Raw genomic sequence first — 12,808 nt, 5'->3', positions numbered from 1 at the left:
GATGGCATCCATTATTAAAGACCCTCCTGCCTGGAACAAGCCCTCTTCTCATTACTACCATCAGTGAGGAGAAACAGGAGCCTGAAGAGCTACATTCATTGTTTTAGGGACAGCTTCTTCCCCTCTGCAGTCAGATTTCTGAATAGCCAATGATCACTGTCATTATTGCTATATTACATGATTTACGTTTATTTTTATCTTGTAGCTTGTGTTTGTCTTTCACTGTACTGTTGCCACAGACAATAATTTCATGACACATGACAATGAAAATAAATCTGTTTCTGAGGTGCTTACCCTGCACGTTTAGGATTTGCTGGTTGATTAAGTTTGAAGCCTGAATCTGTAACTGCTCCATTGGTGATCTCTACATGGTGTCCAATTTTCTGTTCACTCCTGCTGGCTCCCTTCAGCATCATACTGAGAATTCACTCCTCAAAACCTGCCTTTTGTCATCCAAACCCCAACTCCTACCAGTATCCCACACTGGGGAAGGATTTGATGTGTGTTGTAGAGCAGCTGAATAGGAGAGAAAGGGGAAGGTATTTTCTTTCAATTATTTTGCTATGGTGCATTATTCTTAATAAAGTGCCTCGTTAGACTCCCTAATTGTATACATAGTACAAATCAGACAAAGTTGGTCATAGGATTTCCCTACCTAGTAGTACCTAGCACCCTAGTAATAACCTCAACAAAAGGACTGAAGCTGCTCAGGGAGGTGGCTCATATTCGCCATCTCAAGGGTAAAGCAGGAAGGGGAATAAATGCACACATTTTTATGAGGCACATATCCTTAAACTGAATTTTTAAAAGTATACTCTTGACACTAAAATGCTAACTGAAGCAGAATTCTTGGAGCTAGCACATTAACCTTTATCTGACCACTTCCAAAAGATGGTGTGCAATGGCCATGCAATGTTTCAAGATACTTCATGCGAGGAGGAGATTGTGTATTTTCTCAGATAGAGCACCAAGTAACATCATTAGAAGTGGTTTTGCTGTGTTCCACAATGACAAAGGGAGTCCACAGAGGCAGTGGGTATGGAGAGTGTATATTCAAGAATCAACAGCCAAGGTCCCTGAACACAAGGCATGTCTGTAATTACGAAAGGAATTTAACAGCTTGACATCATCTGTCTTAAAATAAGATCCCATGTCACAAACAGATTGCACTGGACCCACCATCTATACTGGTATTTACATAACTGGAGGCCTCAACCTGTGTCACCCATTCTAATTATTTTTGTTGCTGTCGTTATGGCTGACTATTTATTGACAGTGATTGGTTGATTTCTATTCCAAGGCCCACCATGCAAACCTGTTGAGGTATATGTTCTCTGGTTGGTGGAAAAATAGTAAGAAGAACCTTTCCCATTTGTGATAAATGGTATCTATCTGGAGAGTCGACCTCCTTAAGACTACTCAGGCTGTATTAGTTTGCTCCTTTGCAATATTACTTTCACTCCATTCACAATCTTAATTAAGGCAGGTTGCTCATAGAAACTATAATGCATAAGAAAAATTCTGTCTAATATCCCACTGCTTCTATTCAAATATTGCACTAAAATCTGAATAACCAGAGTGAATTCTCAGACTTCAGTAAAATAATGGGTATATGTGCTTTCTTAAAATAGTTAATTTGGATCCATGCAGCATAAACCAAAAGGACATAAGAAATAGGAGCAGGATTAGGCCATCTAGCCCATTGAGCCTGTTCCCTCATTCAATAAGATCATGGCTGCTCTGGCCATGGAATTATCTCTACCTACCTGCCTTTACCCCATAGCCCTTAATTCCCATACTATGCAAAAATCTATCCAACGTTGTCTTAGATATATTTACTGAGGTAGCCTCCACTACTTCATTGGGCAGAGAATTCCACAGAATCACCACTCTCTGGAAAAAGCAGTTCCTCCTCATCTCCGACCTAAACCTACTCCCCCGAATCTTGAGGCTATGTCCCCGAGTTCTAGTCTCACCTACCAGTGGAAACAATTTTCCTGCCTCTATCTTATCTACCCCTTTCATAATTTATATGTTTCTATAACATCTCTCATTCTTTTGAATTCCATGGAGTACAGTCCCAGGTGACTCAATCTCTCCTCATAGTCAAACCCCCTCATCTCTGGAATCAAGCTGGTGAACCTCCTCTGCACCAACTCCAAGGCCAGTATATCCTTCGTCAAATAAGGAGACCAGGACTCCAGATGCAGCATAACCTCCCTGCTCCTAAATTCAATCCCTCTAGCAATGAAGGTCAACATTCCATGTGCCTTCTTGATAGCCTGCTGTACCTGCAAACAACCCGTTTTTGATTCATGCACAAGCACTCCCAAATCCCTCTGCACAGCAACATGCTACAACTTTTATACCATTTAAATAATAATCTGCTCTTCCATCTTTTCTTCCAAAATGGATGATTTCGCATTTACCAACATTGTACTCCATCTGCCAGACCCTTGCCCACTTACTAACCTATTTATTTCTCGCTGCAGACTCTCTGTATCTTCTGCACAATTTGTAATGACTTCTAATAACAGGATTAAGATATATGAATTCCATCAATGACTAATTGAGAATTTAAATTTTCACACAGCCATGGTCTTTGTTATTGTTCCATTTAATCAATGTATCTCCAATCTGTGATCATAACAGGTTGTAGCCAATGATTAACATAATGATCGGTGTTTATAGTAATTCAAAAACATTTTGTTAGCAATGCCCAATCAGGATGATGGCTCAGTTATATTTACTAAGCGTGTGTTTTTCTGTGCACATTTTTTGGATTAGTTTTCAATTGCATCTGCCTAAGCAAAAGTCCAGTTAAATGATTTACGCCTTTTATTTAAAACCACTTTATTAAGGACAAAATAGGTCTGTACAGCTATTGAGAGGAGTGGGTGGTCAAAATTAATGGATGTCTCTCTCGAAATTAAATGGGAAAGAGCGATCAAAAACACAAACTCACTGTTTGCTTCGTTCCCTGTTTAATCACAAAGGTAAATCTTGCACATGATCCCTTACTGTTCATTCCAAGCTGGAAATATGACTTCTTGTCCTTTTCATTATACTGAAATAGCAACTCGGATGTATCACAGAAAGCAGGAAAGCACAAAACGTAATCCACAGTCTGATGGGTTTTAATCCACAATTTGACGGCTCTTCATAAAGGCTAATCATAGTCTCTTTATGTACTTTCACTGTCTTACTTTATCAATCTTATTTAGTAAGCAGCATTATAGTTTTTGATAATTAATGTTTTAATAGATGATCTAAAGAAACTGGGGAGAAAACAAATATATTTCATTCAAATTAAAATACAGATAAATGACTGAAATATGTAACCAACATATTTCAAAGTGAAATGTTTATCATGTAGAGTTTATACAATATGTCCACCATAAGTACAAAGCCCTAATTTGATTCTTTTTTTAAATGAAAAAATGTAAACTAGAATTTTTTTTTGCAGTGGTAAGCAGAAAAGAACAGTTGACACCAGAAGTTAAATCAATGTCTGAACACGAGCAATCATCACCAGAAAGAACTGAGTCAATGTTTATGGAAATTCCTTTTGATAGTCCTTCCTCAGCTCCTCGTGTTAGCAAGCTGCATTTGCAGTTAAGTATTTTCAAGACCTGAAGATACATGCTCAATGTTTCTGAACAGCTTCTTCCTCTCCACCATCAAATTTCTGAATGGACAATGAATCCACGTACACTACCTCAATTAGTTTTTTTGGCTCTCTTTTTTCATTAATTTAATATAATCTTTAAAATATACTCCTTACTGTAGTTTATATTTTATTTATTATGTATTGCAATGTACTGCTGCTGCAAAACAACAAATTTCATCATTTATGGAATCCAAGATGGTGTTGGTGAATCACGGCAACATGTTGCAGGCTGCTTACAAAATTTCTGAATTACTGTCACTGCAATCTGTAGTCTGTATTTTTCCTTTAAGCAACATCCTTTTGAACATTCTTAATGAACTAGTGGTTTAATGAACTTCTGAAGACTTGATTCTCAAGCTTGCAGGTACGGCACCTTTAAGCTGATGAAGGTACATCAGCATGGCCAGAAGAGAGGGAGGAAGGGAGGACTCCAAGCCAGACTGAAATGCCAAGGAATGAAACATCCTGTACCCAGCATCTTGTTAACAAATGTACAGACCCTAAGGAACAAGAGCAAGATTGCTGTTTGGTGAGAAATGAGGAAATGCTGTACTCTGTGTTTCATGGAGACGTGGCTCACTCCAGACATGCTGGAAATGTTGGTAAGACCTGAGGGCTTCTCCATACACCAGATGGACTGGACTGCTGATTTGGAAGGAGTTGAAAGGTAGGATTTGTATTTCATGATAAGCTCTTTATGGTGTTTAGACACAGCAGTCTTTTCACACTCTAGTTCCCCAGACCTGGATCATTTGATAATTAAGTGCCAACCATTCTACTTACCAAGACAGGTCTCTGTCTGTGATCCTGACCACAGTTTACATACTGCCAAAAAGAAATGTTAAACAAGCACTCAATGTATTGGAAGCTGCAATTAGCAAACAAGAAGCAGCTACACTAACACCTTTCAAATCATTGTCAGGGACCCAAATCAGGCTTGTTTGGAGAAACCTCTATCCATTGTCATCAACATATCACCTGTAGCACCAGGAATCCCAAATGCTCAACCACTATTACACCACAATTAGGAATGCCTGCTGTTCCTTTCCTAGACCACATTTTGGGAAATCTGATCACTTAGCTGTCTTCCTCCTATTTGTATTAGGTTCAGGGCAAGGCAGAGGCTAAAGAGCAAAACTCCAGTGATAAGGACAACAAATAGGTGATTGCAGGAGGCTGAGGAGTGGCTATGGGTTTGCTTTGAGTTGGTGGACTGGGCTATGTTCAAGGACTCATCAGTGGATCTGAATGAATACACCACAGTTGTCACAGGCTTTAGAAAAACAGTCGTAGACAAGTATGTCCCCACAAAATATTTTAGAAGCTACCCTAATCACAAGCCTTCTGATCCATAATCTGCTGAAGACCATATCAATGGCATTTAAGTCTAGTGACCAAGTAAAATACAATGTCCAGAAAGCCATACTATCATCCTCTAAAACTTCACTTCCCCATCACTGATCTATTCCCATTGAATTTGACTCACTCTTAAGGACTCTTCACCTCATGTTCTCAATATTTATTGCTTGCTTATTTATTACTTTTTTTACTTTTTGCATTTGTACAGTTTGTTTTTTGGGGGTTTTTTTGCACATTGGTTGTAGTCCACCTATTGGGGTATGGTCTTCAAGGATTCAAACTTCAAAGTAAATTTATTATCAAAGTACATATATGTCACCATATATAACATTGAGATTCATTTTCTTGTTGGTATACTCAATAAAACCATAGAATAATAACCATAACAGAATCAATGAAATATTGCATCAATTTGGGTGTTCCACCAGTGTGCAAAAGACAACAAACTGCAAACATAAAAAGAAAGAAGTAATAAATAAATAATCAGTAATTGACAAGAACATGAGATGAAGAGTCCTAAAAAGTGTGTCCATAGGTTGTGGGAATATTTCAATGATGGTGCAAGTGAAGTTGGGTGAAGTTATTCCCTCTGGTTCAAGGGCCTGATGACTGAAAGGTAATAACTTCCTGAGCCTGGTGGTGTGAGTCCTGAGGCTCCAATTCATTATTCCTGATGGCAGCAGTGGGAAGAATGCATAGTCCGGATGGTAGGGTCTGTGATGATAGATGTTGCTTTTCTGCTACAATACTTCATGTAGATGTGCTCAGTGGTGGTGAGGGCTTCACTCATGATGGCACTGGGCCATCTCCACTACTTTTCTTTAGTTTTTCCATAAAAGGGCATTGGTTTTTCCTTATTAGGCCTTGGTGCAACTAGTCAATATATTCTCCATCACACATCTATATAAGTTTGTCAAAGGTTTAGATGTCATGCCAAATCTTCACAAACTCCTAAGAAAGTAGAGGTGCTGTGACGCTTTCTTCATAACGGCACTTACATACTGGCCCAGGACAGGTGCCCCAAAATAATAACACCACAAAATTTAAATTCGCTGATCCTCTGATGAGAAATTGCTCATTGACCTCTTGTTTCCTCTTCCTGAGATTAATAATCAACTCCTTGGTCTTGCTGACATTGAGTAAGAGGTTGTTATGGCACCACTCAGCAAGGTTTTCAATCTCCCTCCTAAATGCTGATTCATCACCACCTTTGATTTGGCCAATGACAATGGTGCTGTCAGCAAACTTAAATATGACATTGGAGCTGTGCTTAGCCACACAATCACAAGTGTAAAGCGAGTAGAGCAGGGGACTAAGCACACAGCCTTGTGGACCTGTGCTGATGGAAATTGTTGAGATGTAGTTGCCAATCCAAACTGACTGAGGTATGGAAGTAAGGAAATCGAGGATCCAATTGCACGAGAAGGTATTGAGGCCAAGGTCTTGAAGCTTATAGATTTTTTTTATGGGACGATGGTATTGAATGGCAAACTGTAGTTGATAAAGAGCATCTTGATGTATGCATTTTTGCTGTCCAGATGTTCCCAGGTTGAGTAAAGAGACATCTGGCACCTGCTGTGGACCTGTTGCTCTAGTAAGCAAATTGCAACAGATCCAAGTTGCTTCTCAGGCAGAAGTTGATATGTTTAATCACCAGTCTCTCAAAACACTTCATTATTGTGGATGTAAGTGCTACTGGAAGATTCTGTTATGTTTCTTTTATTTACTGTGATTGCTCGCAAGAAAATGAATCTCAAGGTTGTATATGGTGACGTACATGTACTTTAATAATAAGTTTTACTTTTGTCACATACCGTGATGGGAATAAAGAACCAGCAGAGATGGAAAACACTTTGGAGTCCAGTATTGCTATTAACTAATAATATTTATTAGTAACTACGCAATACAGTAATATAAATGTAGGTAAATCAAACAGGTTAGCAATGATTATATATAAGTAAGTAAATCAGTAAGTGTGGAAATATATGTGAAAAACCAAGCTTCTTCAAGTCTAGGAGTAAAAAGATACAGCCTTACGATGATGAGTAAAGTTCAGTTCAGTTCGTGGTTTTGAGTTGAGTAGTGATGGCGAGAGAGAGGGAGAGATTTGAGTCTTCAGTTGAGCTGACCCCATTGATCTTCTTCTTGTCCTCCGAAATCCTTTATAAGTCACCGACTGTGACCACAACAAAGGGGACTGGTTTTCTGTAGTGGAGCTATCAACCCAGGCAAAGGTTGGACACATGGACAACTCCCCACCAGTCACTCCCTTTTCTCACTGCAAGAGCGACTGATCGATTTGCCTGATCGATCCTCCAAAAACCCACTTTCTCTGTGGGCACAACAAAGCTCATTCAGTGTCCAAAACATGTCTGAGGTCTATATCATCTGACCTCCTATTTATCTCACTGTACTGAGTACCAACTGTCTCTCAAATAACTCCTCCTTCCTTTGTCTGTGTAAGAAATGCACTAGCATGCCATGTCCTTGGGAAGTATAAACACGCTGCCGAAAAATCATAACATCGATTGTCCATCAAATAACGCCACCCTCTGTCACCATAGTAAATTATGAACTCCGAACTCAGCATAAATTCAAAGGTTAGTCAGTTCTTTCTCGTGCCTTAAAGTGACAGTCCAAGAGTTAATCTTCGTGTCTCTCTCTCTCTCTCTTTCTTTCTTTCTCTCTCTCTTTTCAAAACAGCATGTCAGTGTTAAATAACTCTCTCTCTCTCTTTTCAAAAGCACAGGTCATAGGGGTAATTCAGGACTCCATCACACTTTGAACTTTGATATGCCAGTGATATTAAACCCGATTCAGATTCTTTGTAAGATGGTCATAAGTTTATTCCATTGGTAGTTTGCATGGGGAAATGCAAAAGTCAAGAATATTAAATTATGAAACATACTGTGTGCTATTTTGAAGCCAACATTGAGAAAGGTACAACTGACAATCAGAAATTAAATTGGTTGAATCACTTAACCCAAAAGAAAGCAATTCCACCCTCCATGTTCATGTTGGCTCCATGTATTCTCATTATTAGATTTTCCCAATTTATCCAATTTCATGAAAGAGCTGCTCTGAAATCTGACTGAGCCACACATCCAAGTGATGCCTCCAACTCCAGTTCTATTGCCAATTATTTTAAAACTGCATCAGTGATTAGCGAATGACACTGGGAAAAGTTTCTCTCACATGAAAACCTATCAAGTATTTGAATTAACTAGAGGAGCTCCCTTTACTTCAATCTAAAGAAAACATTCTGATCTTTCCACATAACTATGGACATTCATCCCTGTTATCATTATTTCCTGCTTCTAAGTTGGATTCCTCTGACTAACTTCAAAGAGGAGTATAACACAATGCCAGAAATGCAATTCCACACCAATATATGCTTCACTGATTACAGTTGAAAAGAATTAATTCATGTATTCTATTTTGGAATGTTAATTTTGTTTGCTTCCACAGTAACTAACCAACTAATAAAGTTCCTGCTGAAAGACATTTTCTGCAATTATTTTGCTTTGTGAATGTGTTCCTGATTTGTTTAATATTACAAATATTAATATTTTTATAAAGCGAAGGTATGACCTGTACAAAAGGGGTGCATTACACCTGAAACCGAGGTGGACCAATATCCTTGTGATCCTTGTGGGCAGTTTTGCAAGAACTATTAAGGAGTGTTTAAACTAATTTGGCAGGGGGTTGAGAACTGGAGTGAAAGAGCTGAGAATGGGACAGTTGGTATACAAGCAGAGGCAGTGTGTAATGAGACTGTCAGGAAGGGCAGGCAGATGATAGGGCAAAATTGTTGTCAGTGGGATGAGGTGAGTGTAACGGGGAGAAAGTTGACGGGGTGATGGATACAGGACTGAAGGTGTTATAGTTGAATGCACACAGTATACGGAATAAGGTAAGTGATCTTCCAGCACAGTTAGAGATGGGCAGGGATGACGTTGTGGGTACCACTGCGTGACAGCTGAAAGAAGATTATAGTTGTGAGCTTAACACCCATGGCTACACAATGTATTGAAAGGACAGGCAGGTTGGCTCTGTTGGTAAAAAAAAAATGAAATCAAATCCTTAGAAAGAGGTGACATTGAATCGGAAGATGTAGAATCTTGTGGGTAGAGTTAAGAAACTGCTCAGGTAAAAAGACCCTGAAGGGAGTTACATCCAGGCTACTGTTCAGAAGCCTGTATGTGGGCTACAAATTACAGTGGGAGATAGAACAGACATGTCAAAAGGTCACTGTTACAGTAGTTATGGGGGATTTCAATATGCAGCGAGATAGGAAAAATCAGGTTGTTGTTTGATCCCAAGAGAGGGAATTTGTAGAATGCCTACGGTATGGCTTTTTAGACCATCTTGTGGTTGGGCTTACTAGGGGATCAGCTATTGGTTGTTGTAAAATGAGCCAGATTTGATTAGGGAGCTAAAGGTAAACAAACCCTTAGGGGCAAGTGATCATAATAAGATAGAATTCTCCCTGCAATTGGAGTAGGGAATTACAGAGGCATGAGAGGGGAGCTGGTCAAAGTTGATTTGAAGGGGACAGTAGTAGGGATGACAGTGGAAGAGCAATGGCTGGAGTTTTGGGAATGAGTTGGAAGACGCAGGATAGATATATCCCAAGGAAAATGTAGTATTCTAAGTCTTCCCCGTGCATCAGTGACCAGGATGCTTCACTCCCTGAGAGGCTGAATGTCTTCTACGCCTGGTTTGATGCAGAGAACAAAGTGCTGGCGAGGAAGGCACTCCTTTCCACCTAGGGGAGCAGACATTCTATCTGGCTGAAGCTGAGGTGAGGAAGACTCTGGCCAGAGTCAACACACGCAAAGCTCTGGGGTCCAATAATATACCAGGCTGGGTTCTGAAAGACTGCGCAGCCCAGCTGACAGAGGTGCTTATGGATATATTCAACAAACTTCTGGAACAATCCATTGTCCGCTCAGTTTTCAAGGTGGCAACAATCATTCCAGTGCCAAAGAAGGCAACAGTAAACTACCTAAATGACTATCATCTAGTGGCATTAACATCAATCATTATGAAATGCTCTGAGCAGCTCATCATGGAGCACATTAAAGCCCTTCCCCTGGCTACACTGGACCCTTTCCAGCTGGATTATCGCTCAAATGGATCTACTGATGATGCAATAGCCTCTGCCCTCTAGTCTGTCCTGTCCCACCTGGAAAATGGGGTCTCATATGCCAGACTACTGTTTATAGACTTCAGTTTGGGGTTCAACAACATCATACCCCAGAAACTGGTGGGGAAACTGTCCTCGCTGAGGCTCAACACCTCGTTCTGGAATTGAATACTGGACTTCTTAACAGTAAGGCCACAGACTGTGTGGAAGCAACAAACCGCAACCCATTACACTGAACACTGGCGCTCCCCAAGGCTGTGTGCTCAGCCCACTGTTGTTCACACTGCTGACACACGACTGTGTCACGGTCCAGCTCAAACCGTGCCATCAAGTTTGCGGATGACACAACAGTAGTCAACCCTATCAAGGACGATGATGAGACGGAGTATAGTGAGGAAGTGGAGCAGCTGGTGAATTGGTGTGAGAAGAACAACCTGAGCCTGAATGTGAGGAAGACAAAGGAAATCATTGTGGACTTCAGGAAGGTGCAGATGAAAAATTCCCCTCAGCGAATACATGGTTCCTTCGTAGAGAGAATTAAGTACACTGAGTTCCTGGGAGTTGATATGATGGATTACCTCACCTGGTCACTTAATATCACCTCCCCGAACAAGAAAGCAAGGAAGATCAACACAAGCAAGGCTCCAACTCCCCCACCCCCCACCCATCTTAACTGCATTTGACAGGAGCACCATTGAGAGCATGAAAGTATCCTGACAAGTTGCTCCTCCATCTAGAATGTAAGCAGTCAAGCATCGGCCCAGAAGTCCCTATAATGGACTGTGTAAACAGCTGAGAGGATCATAGGGGTTTCCCTATCATCCAATGGGGAAATTCATCAGGTGCGCTGCTTTCGCAGGGCTCTTAGTATTATTAAGGATCCCACCCATCCATCCAGCATCCTCTTTGACTTTCTACCATCAGGCAGGAGACTATGATACATAAAAATAAGAACGGCCAGGATGAGAAACAGTTTCTTCCACCGGCCTTTTGGCTTCTAAGCTCCCTGCTTTATTATATTTGAAGTCACTGATTAATCTGTTCCGTACCTTACAATATTTAATATTAATGTAAGGGGGTTTCATCTCTTATGTTACTGCGCAGGCTAATTAAAATGGCTTCTTTGTTATGTTATACTTGGGAATGCTTCTTTGTTATGTTAAACGCAACGCTGAGAAAGTTTTTGCGTTAGCAGCTTGTTTTGGTTTAGAGTGTGATAAGAATATGTTATGAACCAATTGGGATAGTTGTTATGTTTTTGGTGTATTTGAAGATACTGTATGCACGGGATTTTGGGGCAGAAGGTGGGAGATAGAGACAGAGGATGGACCGGGTGCTGTGATGTCCGCTAACGGGGTCGGACCTTCTCCCACTGAGTCAGGTGTAGTGGGGAGGGCTAGCTCTGGGCAGTCTGAGTTACGGAAGGATCAGGAAGGAAAAGAAGCGGGGCCCCGGACATGGGACAGGGGGCTCCGAGCTGTAATGGTGGCCTGAGTGGGAGAGGAGTTGGCAAGCAGGCCCGAGGTATCCCTAGTAGTGTCTGAGCCTTTTGGGTTTAGGTGAGGGGGTACGGAGGTCTCGGAGGGTTAAGAAGCTCCCAGATAGGTTGGCCTATGTAGTGCCCGTGGGACGGGAGTAAGGTCCACTGTTTGGGGAGCACTGTTACTGTGTGTATCTGTGTATGTATGTGTTGTGTGTCTGCAGGACTGGTTGGCAAGTTATTTAGAAGTCATAAGGACATGACTTTATTTGGTGGGGGGAGAATGTAAGGGGGTTTCGTCTCTTATGTTACTGTGTAGGCTAATTAAAATGGCTTCTTTGTTATGTTATACTTGGGAATGCTTCTTTGTTATGTTAAACACTGAGGAAGTTTTTGCGTTAGCAGCTTGTTTTGGTTTACAGTGTGATAAGAATATGTTACGAACCAATTGGGATAGTTGTTATGTTTTTGGTGTATTTGAAGATACTGTGTGTGTGGGGTTTTGGGGCAGAAGGCAGGAGAGAGAGACAGAGGATGGACCAGGTGCTGTGATGTCTGCTAACAGGGTTGGACCCCGAGGAGGGCGTTCGGTGAGGAGACAGAGACGGACTCGTGTGGAGCATCTGGTCGACCACAATTGTTGGTCCCAGGCGGCCAGTCGAGGTGGTCCGAGGGGTTGCAGGGTGAAGAAGAAGGGTCCTGAGCTCCAACTGTTTGTGCATGAAGAGATTGAATTTTGATTAAGTGTGGCGCCTTTTATTTTCCTTTTATATTTTATTCTCTCTTAATTATATAGTTCCAGTAATGTCTATCAACTGTAAATCATTTAATCGTATCTGGTGTATTGTCTGTTATTTGGGCGGGGTGAGGTACATCACACAGCATCCACACAAACTATTTACACAGTTTGGTGGGACCGAGGGCTGTTTCCCTAAACGACAGCGAGCCAAGCGACCCTGAGGTTGGCCGGAGGGCTACATTAATGTACTTTAGTTTGTTATTTATGTATGATTTATCTGCAGATCTTATCCTTACCTTATTAAGTTATCATGTGTTATGTGTACTATTGTGCTTTACACCCTGGTACGAAGAAATGTCTTGTTTCTATATGCATGATATGGTTATATACATTATAAACAATAAACTTGAC

This window comes from Mobula hypostoma, chromosome 3 (assembly GCF_963921235.1).
Source record: "Mobula hypostoma chromosome 3, sMobHyp1.1, whole genome shotgun sequence".
Lineage (NCBI taxonomy): Eukaryota > Metazoa > Chordata > Chondrichthyes > Myliobatiformes > Myliobatidae > Mobula > Mobula hypostoma.
This window is presented reverse-complemented; position numbering follows the sequence as displayed.